The 10660-nt window shown below is 60.3% G+C and overlaps 1 protein-coding gene across 1 annotated transcript in view; it reads left to right on the forward strand.

The window, feature by feature from the left end:
- The window catches only part of NCOR2 (nuclear receptor corepressor 2), a 179833-nt gene that overhangs the window by 17197 nt on the left and 151976 nt on the right, over positions 1-10660 (forward strand). Inside the window, 1 exon segment of the mRNA XM_039879488.1 lies at positions 2094-2154. The gene's annotated coding sequence lies outside the window, so the exon portion shown is untranslated.

A 10660-nucleotide genomic window follows, 5' to 3' on the forward strand; every position in this document is an offset into this window, starting at 1 on the left:
TCCGCCTCCCCATCACCCCACTGCCCCGCCGTTGCTGGCGGGAAGTGGAGACTTAAGTGAACCTGTCTCTCTGGCAGCTTCAAGCTTGAAGGAGAGCCCGTGCGGGGCCGGGCACGCCTCCGCTGTCACTGGAGAAGGACAGTAAAATACCCCAGTGCTTCCTAAATGGAAGGGCTGCAGAGCCCGCCTCCCTCTCGCTCTGGCTGTTTGGGCTGCTCCTACCACAGTGACAGGAATGGGTGTCACCTGGCCCCCGGGGACAAAGAGGGTCCCCTGTTCGCCTGTTGGGAAAAGATGTGCCAGGTGGGCCCAGGAGGCTGTGAGAGCGGTGCTGGGTTCTTGCCGCCCCACCACCAACGCCCGAAGTCCCCCAGTCCGACCTGCGGGTACCGCTTCCGGAGTCATGCCTGTCCCTTGGGGGCCGATGCCTGCATCTGCAGGGTCCAGTTTAGGCTTTTGCAGAGCATATCCTGTGGCTTGCTCACTTTGGCCTAGCAGGGTTCACACCACCGGTTGTGGCAGCCACATGTTGGCTCACGTGGGCGTCACTTCCCTTTCTGCAAAGCGGCAGTCAGGCATCTCATCAGGCCCCTGGGCCCTGGGTGACTTTGTAGAACCTGACCTGACCCCACTGAGAGTTCGAGACAGGAAGGCGGGGGCTGCAGGAGGTCCGTGCAAGACAGAAGTGTCTGCATGAGCAGGCCTTGGGGATGGCCGTGGGGAGCAGGCCCATTTTCTGGGTAGGAAGACTGAGCTCGGAGAAAACCGGGGGCCTTGCCCACGGTGCCAGCTGTAGTGGAAGAGCTGGGACCTCAGCCAGGTTTTTGGGCTCTGCCCACCGTACTGTTTTTTAACTTGTTCTTTGTTATGCGGATGCTAACACAGTAAAGTTTGCGGTAAACACAAGGCTGCAGATTAATGAATCATTATAAAGGAGACACTGTAGCCACCTGCCGTCTCCTCCCCCGGGGCGATCGATAACTTTTCTGGCAGTGCTCTAGCCCTGGGGTCCCAGCGTGTGTGGCCTGGAGTCTGGCTTCTGTGCTCAGCTCAAGCCTGACCTTCCTCCCCGTGGTCGGGCGCATCCGGTTTGTTCTGTGTCATGCGGGCCGCGCTCTGCGGCGTGAATGTGCCACCGTTGGTTAATCCCCCATCTGGTGATGGATCGATGTCGTTTCCAGCTTTATTGCGACTGTGAGTAAAGCCGCCATGAGCATTTACGTGTGACTTCACGTCCACTTTGTGTGGACGTGTGTTTTCATTTTTCCCGGGTAAACAGACACCCAGGAGTGGAAATGCTGGGTCATATGGTCGAGCACCGAAGTGTATGTTTCACTTGATAAGAAGTAGCCGAAATGTTTCCCAGAGCAGCTGCCCTTGGGGAGTCACGTGCCGTTGGTCTTTGTTCTTGCCGACACTTGGTTTTGTCTGCCTTTTATTTCGGCCCCGCACCCATGTGGCGATGCCGCGGCCCCTCAGGGTTTTAATCGGCACGTGCCTGATGGCTAATGACATTGAGCATATTTTCGCGTGCTCGTTGGCCATCCGTGCGTCCCCTTTTGTGAAGCGTTCCCGAGTCTGTCCCCCGTTTTCTGTCGACGTGACTGGCTCTCATTTGCTGTCCCCTTTTTTATATTCTGTGCCCTAGCTGTCACTGTGCTAGTGTGGACTTTGGAGAGTCAGAGATTCTTGAATGAGAATAGTAGGCCCACTGCTTCCTCAGGTGCCACTCACTCCCTTGTGTAAGCCTCCTCCGGGAGGTTCCTCAGGGAGTGTCACAGTAACCCTGGGGCCCTTGGCGGCCTTGCCCAGCGCGGCTGCCTTCATGACCCCAGCGTCTGGATTGGAGTCCCAACTCTGTGACTCCTTGGCCCTGGGACTGGGGCATGGGACTTGGATTGTCGGTTCCCTTCTCTGTCGTGTGGGTCGGAGTGTCGCTCACGGGTTTGTTGTGGAGAATCCTTTGGCCTGATGTGCACAGCGTGCCAGGCCCGTGGGCCTCGCCGTCTCTCCCCACACTGCGACGTGGTCCCGCTGAGCCCCCGCGTGGAAGCTGTGACCGCCACTAACACGACCCCTGTTTTCTCCTGCAGGCCCCCCGGAGTCTTTGGGATACGCGTCTTTGGGATACAGCGTCGCTGGCAGCCGTTTCTGGTAAGTTGACGCCTGTCTCCACTCCCCACTGTCTCTGCTGCAGCCGTGTGACTGGGAGCGTCTCATGGGCAGAGGGTGGGGAGCAGCTGCGGAGCCAGACGTCATTTGGTGACTGTGGTGGGGGCTCGATGTGGCCTTGTAGGGGTCTGACGCCCAGGGTGGGAATGGCTGGGAGAGGCTGTGGGGTGCCCCAGGGAGGGAACGTTTCCTGGCTGAGAGCGTGATTTTCAGATGATGCCTGAGAGAAGGGGTGGTGTCTGGCAGGGCAGACGTGGGTGTTCTCCGTCTCTGGGGGGTCTGTCCTCAGAAGGACAGCTGCAGGCTTGGGGACGGCAGGGCCTGTGGAAGGGGTCGTGTGCTGGAGTGGCCAGTGTTGGAGGAAGCCCTGGGGCGGGACCCTCGTGTGCCGCCGTGGCCACTGTGCCCACGGAAGGGAGGTGACCTGGGTTCTAGTCCTGCCATTGCCACTTTCACGCGGTCACCCAGGACCGGTCATTTCATCTCTCTGTGTCTTCATTTTCCCGTCCGTAAGATGGGGGCCTAACAGGACCCGTCGCATGCTGCCGTGCCCGTTAAATGGGCTAATACGGAACAGCGCCTGGCACAGAGTAGGTGCTCAACAAGCTAATAATCAGAGTGAGTGCTTTTCATGTGTCATCTGGTTTTGTGACCCTCACAGCAACGCTCCCAAATGGGTTGTTACCCTCATTTTCTAGATGGGGAGACTGAGGCTCGCATGAGTCAGCGGTCCCAAGCCTCAATTGAAGCAAAGAGCTAGGACTCTAACCCCGTGACCCTCCCGGGGACCCCGGCGTGTTCTTCCCTAGGGGCAGACAGTAGACCGGTCACAAGGAGTGAAGAACTGCGCGGGGCCTCGGGGAGTGTGTGGGTGGCCCGGGGGTTGAAATGGGGTGGAGAGCGCTTCCTGAGAAGGTGGTATTAGAGCAGAGACCTTGAGGAGGGGACAGAGGGAGCACGCAGGCCTCTGGAGGGGCCCCCGGCAGAGCGAGCGGCCCGTGCAGAGGCCCGAGGCTGTATGGACCGGCCCCTTGGTTCGTTAGTGCTGCGTGAGTCCCATGGTGGGGTTTTGGGGACAGGCCTCTCTCCCTTGTTCCTGAGCCTTTGGGACCCCCAAGAAGACCGGCCTTGGAGGCGGCCTGCTTCCTGGCCGGGCCCTGGGCTGCACAGCAGTGGGTATGGTATCGCCTTGGAGGCGGGGAGGCGTGGGTGACAGTGTGGCGGTCCCCACAGGTGATCAGCCAGGTTTCCCACCGGATCTGCTTGCAGTCGGAGGGAAGGTGGCCTTGCCCGGGTGTTCTCGCCCCCTCCCTGCCGCTGGCCCTCCGTCCGTCTGCGGGCCCGACGGGGAGCCTGCCTCCCAGGCTGAGTTATCTGCTTGTCATACCAGCGGTCCACCCGAGACGAGAAAAGGGCTTTTTGTCTGCGAGCACTTAGCTTCCTCCTCTGGGGCGATCCATCACCTCGAGGGAGGAGGCAGACGGGGGAGGGAGGGGTCCTCCCCCCGCGGAGACAGCCTAGTGTTCCCCTGGCTCCTGGCAGGACCCAAGTGGCTCCTCAGCCCAGAGAGAAGGCCTGTCTGGGGACGGGCAGCTGGCAGAGGCTGGGAGGGGGGTGGGTGCTCTGGAGACAGGAACTGTGTGGAGCCTGCTGGCCTTTCTGAGCCCCCCCTTCCCCCACACCTGGGGAGGCATGGAGGCGGGGTGGGGGGCGGCATTTCCGAGGAGCCGGGAGGAGGTCGAGGGGCTGATGTGTGAGGCGCACGGGGACCGGGGACCGCGTCCGGGACGATCGTGGGGCAGCAGCAAACACTTCCACACTCCCGCAGCGTCCGGTCCGACTCGTTCTCGGCACCTTGTGGAATCACGTCCTTTAATCCCCAGAGCCACCCGCTCGCTGCCCGCATTGCACAGATGAGGAAACCGAGGCCCAGGGGAGGTGACGCGCTGGCCCCGAGTGTGCAAGTGGCAGAGGGCGGGCTGGACCCCAGGGGCCCCGGCTCCAGAGTCCCCGGCGCCGGCACAGGTCTTTTGAGCAGGTGACCTTTGCGTCGCCCTGGGAGGGGGAGCTGTGAGAGCAGGGGGTGCAGGCAGGCGCCTCGAACCTCTCCCAGCCTGGTGCCTGGTGGCGAATCTGTGAGGGTGAATGGTCAGGGGTCAGGGGTCGGATGTGCGTGGAGGCTGGCGGAGGATGGAGGACTGGGAAGGCCAGGTTTTCTGGGCGCCCTGGGGAGGGAATGACCAGTTGCGTACGCGGTGGGGGGCGGGGAAGGCCCGGCAGAATCGCACCTCTCTGGGTCTGTTTGTCTCTCCTGGGCAGTGAGTTCGCCGGCTTTGTCCTTAGCTGGGGGCCTGGTCCCTCTCTTGGGTGGAGGAGGAAAGGGCAGGAGGTCTCTTCTTCCAGTTTAGGGGAGCCCAGCCTGGGCAGGCCATCCCTCCCCTCCTCTCCTTCCCTTCCCCGTCAGCCCCTCTTCCTCCCTCCTCCTCCCTCTCCTCCCCACAGGCCACCCTCAGATGACAGCAATTAATGGTGCCTCTGATGGCGGGCTGGGAGGACGGGCTGACAGCTGAGCGTGTCTGCCTGCGGCTGGCCCTCTAATCGGGCCCGGGGGACCCCCCCGCCCCACAGCGCCCAGGCGCCGCCTGCCCACTCCATCACTCACTGGGCAGCCGGAGCTGCCCGAGGGCGCACAGAGCGCTCAGCACCCCCGGCCCCTGCAGCCCCCAGCCCCGCCTCGTCGTCCTTTATTATTGTCATCTCTTTCTTCTATAAGTGGAGGGGGCTCCCGGGTGACCCTCGTCCTGCCCCAGTGAGCGTAAACGTGACAGCCGGACCTCCAAGGCGCCCTTCTCCCGGATGTCCTCTCCACTGGCCAGCTCCTGTCCCCAAACGACCTCCCAGGCAGTGCCGTGCCGCCCCCCAGGGCCGCCCCCTCCCCACAGGACACCCGTCCTTTTGTGTCTGTGCTCTTGGGCGGAGCCGAGGCGCCGTGCCCTGTCCTGGACAGCAGGCTTCGATTGAATGCCGGAGACTTAGCAGCCTGGAGCCTTCCGTGATGGGGCGGCTGCCCAGGCCTGGATCTTGTCTGGTGGGGGCTCGCGTGTGTCGGGGTGACAAGGACGCTGAGCCAGTCCTTCCCTCCTGGGCCTGGCGCTTGCTGTTTACCATTTTGCAGCAACAGTAACGAGGCCCGTGCCTCGTGCCAGGGACCGCTGCTGACCTCTCCCTGTTCACTCCACACCAGCTCTCCAAGGAGCCGTGTGTAACCCCGCCTTTGTGCACGGGGACCCTGACAGGCAGAGGCACACCCTGACCTTCCTTGTCCAGCGCCCATAAATCGGGCTTAGGGAGCTCAAGGGGACGGTGACCGAGCCAGCAGGCCTGGCCTGGAAGTAGGGAAATAGTCCTTGGGCCCTGGGCTGGGATTAATGGTGCTTATGATTCTGTTACAGTTTTAAAAATTCAGCCTCATCGAGATGTCGTCGCCCGTTTTAAAGGTTCAGTTCCACGAGCTGAGACAAATGTAAACATTCGTACAATAACCATCACAATCGAGATACAGAGGGCTCCCATCATCCCCCAGAGAATCTGCATCCCCCACCAGAAGCATCTGCTGATGTCGTAGACGTCCTAGAATCTTCTGGATTCCATACTAAAGTTATAGAATATGTACTCGCTCGTGTCGGGGCTTCTTCCTCTCCGCCCGGCTTCGAGGTGCGTCCGTGTGGTCGCGTGTATCGGCGGTTCGGTATTTTCGGCCGCGTGCGTGTATCACAGGCCACGTCTCCGTTCACGAGCTGACGGACACTTGCGTTGCTTCCCGGCTGCTTTTGGCTGTTACGGGTGAAGCTCGAACGTGTTCGTGCCTCTCCGTGCCGTGTCTTGCCGCGTCGCGTTGGCCGAGGCCGCGGGCGGCACTGGGTCGCAGCGGTTGGGTTTTCATGGCTACCTGGTCGTAGGTGTTGTCCCCAGCCTTTCACAGACGAGGAGACTGAGGCTCCGGGCGGTCAGGCGACTTCCCTGCAGTCACTCGGCAGGAGTCGGGGCCCTTTTTCCTCCTCCACGCCGGGAAGTGCGGGCTCCATGTGCTACACTGATGCGTTTGCCAGTCGAGAGGCTCATGCCCGCGACTGGTGGCGGGTGGGGACAGAGCCATGCTTCCCCCTCCAGGGTCTCCTCTGCTGGAGAGGTGAAGGTGTGAAGGAGGGTCCTTGTCTTTGGGGTCGAGCTCTGTCCATGGGTGCCGAGCCCTGTTGCGTGCACGTGAGGCCTGGGTGACTGTCGTCTGCCGGGAGCTGTTTTGGGGCAAGGCAGAGGCATGAAATGTGGACGCCCAGGCACGGGGGTGGTGACAGAGAGGGGGCCTCCTCCCCATCCTCCCTCGCCTGAGGGGTGTTAGCAAAGATGACTTTTCGGGGAAAGAGGCCCACAAATTAAATAAGCAATCCCGTAAATAAATAAGTAATGAAGTTAGTGGGGTGCCTAATTACATCAAATTCGTAATTATGGATGGATGCCTGCCCGATAATTGTACTTGTTTTTAATCTCCAGCTCTGACATGTGCCTCCTTCCATCTGAGGGTGATCCCTGCCCCCCAGCTGGAGGGAGGAGGGAGGCGCTGCCTTTCTGGGGGGGGGTGGGGGCGGGGTTCCCAGCGAGTCCCAGGGGTCCCTGACCTTGGGGGTGGGCTTGTCTTTCTCCTGCATTCGGGGTTGTAAACCTACGTAGGTTTTGAAATTGGCGCAGATGACAGCGATAATGATAATGGTTTATCATGACGATCGCGTTTCGCTCTACGTGTTATAGTTTATTTAATCTTCCCAAACCCCCTGCGAAGCAGAGATTATCATCATCCTCACTTTACAGGTGAGGAAACTGTGGAACAGAGAGGCTAAGTGACTTGCCCGAGGTCGCACAGCCAGTGAGATCCTAATCCCAGAGCCCGCCTCCCTCTCCCTGCTGCCTCTGCCTCCGGGTTGTCCTGCGTGGGACGCTGAGTGCCGGCCCTTGGCTTTGTGCACTTTTCGATGACTTTCCAGGGCAGTCCTTTAGAGGAGATGCTAGTTTAGGGTAGCTCAAGACCTCAAGAGACCACGTCATCTCTTCCGCAGCTGCTGTGAATCCAAACAGAAAACATTCTGAACCGTAAAATAAAATTGTGTTTCGTTTCATTTAATCGCAAAGTCAGTCCACTTGCTGAAATTTAAATGGCTTCTTCCTCGGTCTTCTCTTTGATTTGCCGGCTTTTGGGGGCACCCCCAGTCCTGCCGTGGGACTATGGCCATGCTCGTTAGACCCACTTTCCAGATGAGGAAACCAAGGCTCAGGGAGGTGGAGGGACTTGCGTGGGGTCACACAGCCCGGCGGTGGAGGAGCGGGCATTCTCACCAGCTCTTACCACCTGGCTAGGGATACGGAGCCCACCTCAGGTCCCTGGTGTGTGTGTGGGGGGCCCCTCTCCCGTCCGAGAAGCGAAGGGGCCATGTGTGCCAGGGGCTGGCTTTGCCGGGGTCCGTGCTGTGCTGGGTGACCTCAGCCAGCCCACCTCATTTTGGGGACAGAAAGGATGGGGTGCCCGGGGGCGGTGTTACTGTCACATGCTGCCCCTGCAGACCCCAGATCCCCAGCCGGAGTGGACGCCTGTCCCTTCACGGTGCACTCCATGTTCTGGCCTTGTGGGGGGCGGTCAGGACAGAGCCCTTGAGATGCCTGGGCCTCTACCAGGAAGTGTCCTCTGCAGGCCACAGGGAGCGGACACACCTCCCTTTCGGGGGTGCGTTCACGCAGCCAGCCGGGGCCTGCGTTTCTGGGGCTCTGGCAGGGGCTGTGGCTCGGGCCGGCGTGGGGCATGCCTTCCTTGTGCTGAGCCCGGGCCGGCGGGGGATCTTCCACTCATTGTGGGCAGGGACGGAGAGGGGAGTGGAGCGCAGACTCGCAGGAGGAGTTGTGTGTGTCCCTGGCGATCTCAGGAGGCTGCCTGGAGGAGTTTACCATTATACAAGCACGCTGCATAATGGTAAACCTGCCTCGCAGGAATCGGTGTGTGAAGCGCTTCAAACGACTTGGCGCAGAGCAGACACTGCATTGTTTACCAGCGCTGACATTTCCTGACCGTTGGCTTGCCTCAGCGCCACGGGAGAGCCTGTCACTGTCACCGTTGATATTAACTCGAATTCCTAATGATTCCTGAGCATCGACTCCGTGCCAGGCTGTGTTCTAAGTGTATCATGCACACTCACCAACGGGCTCCTCGTGGCAGTCCTGTGAGCCAGGTGCTATTACTGTCAGCCCCGTTTTATAGGTGGGGAAGCTGGGGGCACAGGGAGGTTAAGCGACTTGCCCAAGATCACACAGCTGGCAGAGCTGGGATTCGAACCTGGACGGCTTGACTCCACGACACCTGCTGTCAATCGTGGGGACTGTGCAGGCGCCACCTGCAGCCCTCCTTCATCTCGGAGCCAGACTGGATCTCTTGGCAGGGCTGCCCCGGCTGCGGGCCAGCTCCATGTGCCACGTAGGGCCCCGAGGCATGCAGCAGCTGCTCTGGGCTGGCTGGGACTGGTCAGGACGTGAGAGCTTTGCTTCCTGCCTCCCCGCAGCCAGCCTGGTGTCCCCATGGCCTCCTGGGGGAGGGAGTACACAACAAACAAGATGCCAGGGGCCGATGGGGAGATGGGCAGTGCAGACGACGAACACTGGACTGCAGGTATCCACAGAGACACAGGACCAGCATGGGGAGGGGTGGGCAAACGGTTTCTGGGGTAATTCACTTGCAGAGGAAATCATGGTTCCCAGGGCTACAATTTTTGAGCTGAACTGACAGTGAGAAGGAAGCAGACTTATGGAAGGAGAGGGATGAGCCGTGCAGGTCGGGGAGCAGCGGGCGTGCATGCCCTGTGGGATGCTCACGGATGCCGAGGAGGCCTGCACGGCCGGAGCTGGGCCGGGCCTCCGGGACCGGTTCTGGATCGGAGGCTGCGCTGTAGTCCGCAGGGCTTGGCCCTTTTTCCCATTTAAGGCAGAAGTTTAATGCCTTTTGCTTTTCCTTTTTGCTCTTTTGCTATTTATTTACATTTATGGAAGGGAAGCTGCATGGAATGTTCAAGATATTTGGGAATTTCTGGGACTCAATGAGGGCGCGCATGCAGTGCCTGACCTGTTCAATCATGCCTCCTGGAGGAGCTGAGTAATCCAAACTGCCTTGGGAGTTGTCTCGGCCTCTGCCTGCTGCCTTGTTCCTGGCCTGGCACTTAGGCAAGTTTATGCCACCAGCACAGCCAGCTGTCAGGGAGGAGATCACCCACGCAGGCACTGCCTTCCTCCTGTCATTCCATTCTCACAGTGAGGGCCTTCGGCGCCATTCTGATCCATGCCGGGCGGGGCAAAGCTGGTTGGGGGAAGGGGACCCGCACCTGAGGTAAACTTGTCAGAGGTTTGGGGGGGTGGGGAACATGGCGAACCGGCATGTTGGGCATCCTTCGTTTTTTTGACGAGAGATGCTGGAAATCTGGATTTTATAAGCAGTGTCCTAATTTTTAAAAAACATCGCGTGTGCCAAGAGCTTCCCTGTTGGCCACAGCTGACTGTCATCATTTTGTGGCCTATGTTCCCAGCTGTGACTTTTATCTCAAAGTATTTTGCCGTCTGTGGTCTGGGCAGAATGTCCCATGGAATGTCCCGGAAGGTCCCAAGGCTTCAGAAGTCACGTTTAACGCCCCTGGAAGTGCTCTTCCCGAAAGTCCGCCCCCGAGGCCTCCACAGTTCCGCTGAGTGCCCTCCTCTTGGGCTCTAAGAGACAGTCACGCCTCGTGGTCGGTGACACAGACGTGAGCATGACACTCAGGGTTCACACCCCCCTCTGCCACTTCCCAGCTGCGTGCCATCGGGCAGGTCGCCCTACCCCTGTGCCTCGGTTTCCCCTCCTGTAACGTGGGCATGGCAGTACCCTGTGGGTTTGTGGGGGTCTACAGGCGCACGCGCAGAGGCTGGCCCACCGGGAGTGGGTGTGCGCCTGGCTGGTAAGGCCTGGGCTTCGGGCTTGGGTCCTGGGATCCGCTGGCGGTGGCCAGGAGCATTCTCGGACGCTCCCTCCTTCCTCCTCACCTGCCAGGCTGTGGGCTCCTGGGACCCCAGACAGAGCAGGCAGCCGCTGCCCCTGGCCCCAGCCATCCCCGCTGGGTGCTCTGGACATGAGTCTTGAGCGAGCAGTTAGCTCTGCCTGCTGCCAGCTCACAGCTGCTGCGGGTGGGGGCGGCCCCTTTAAAAATAAAAACAGTACACAGAGAGACAGTCCTAGAGGACAGTCGCCTGCATTTGGCCAGCGTGGCCAGGGGTTTAGCCGTACGCGTCGGTGCCTGGATGAAGTGACCGGGAAGCACGATGCATTCTGGTCTGGGGAGGTCTCCGTGTCAAGGAGTCCCTGTGAGGTGGCTCGTGGGTGCCTCTCACAGGGAGGGGATTCCTTGGGCTCTGTTCCTAGTGGCCAGGC

This window comes from Pteropus medius, unplaced genomic scaffold, assembly GCF_902729225.1.
Source record: "Pteropus medius unplaced genomic scaffold, Ma_sr-lr_union100, whole genome shotgun sequence".
Classification (NCBI taxonomy): Eukaryota; Metazoa; Chordata; class Mammalia; order Chiroptera; family Pteropodidae; genus Pteropus; species Pteropus medius.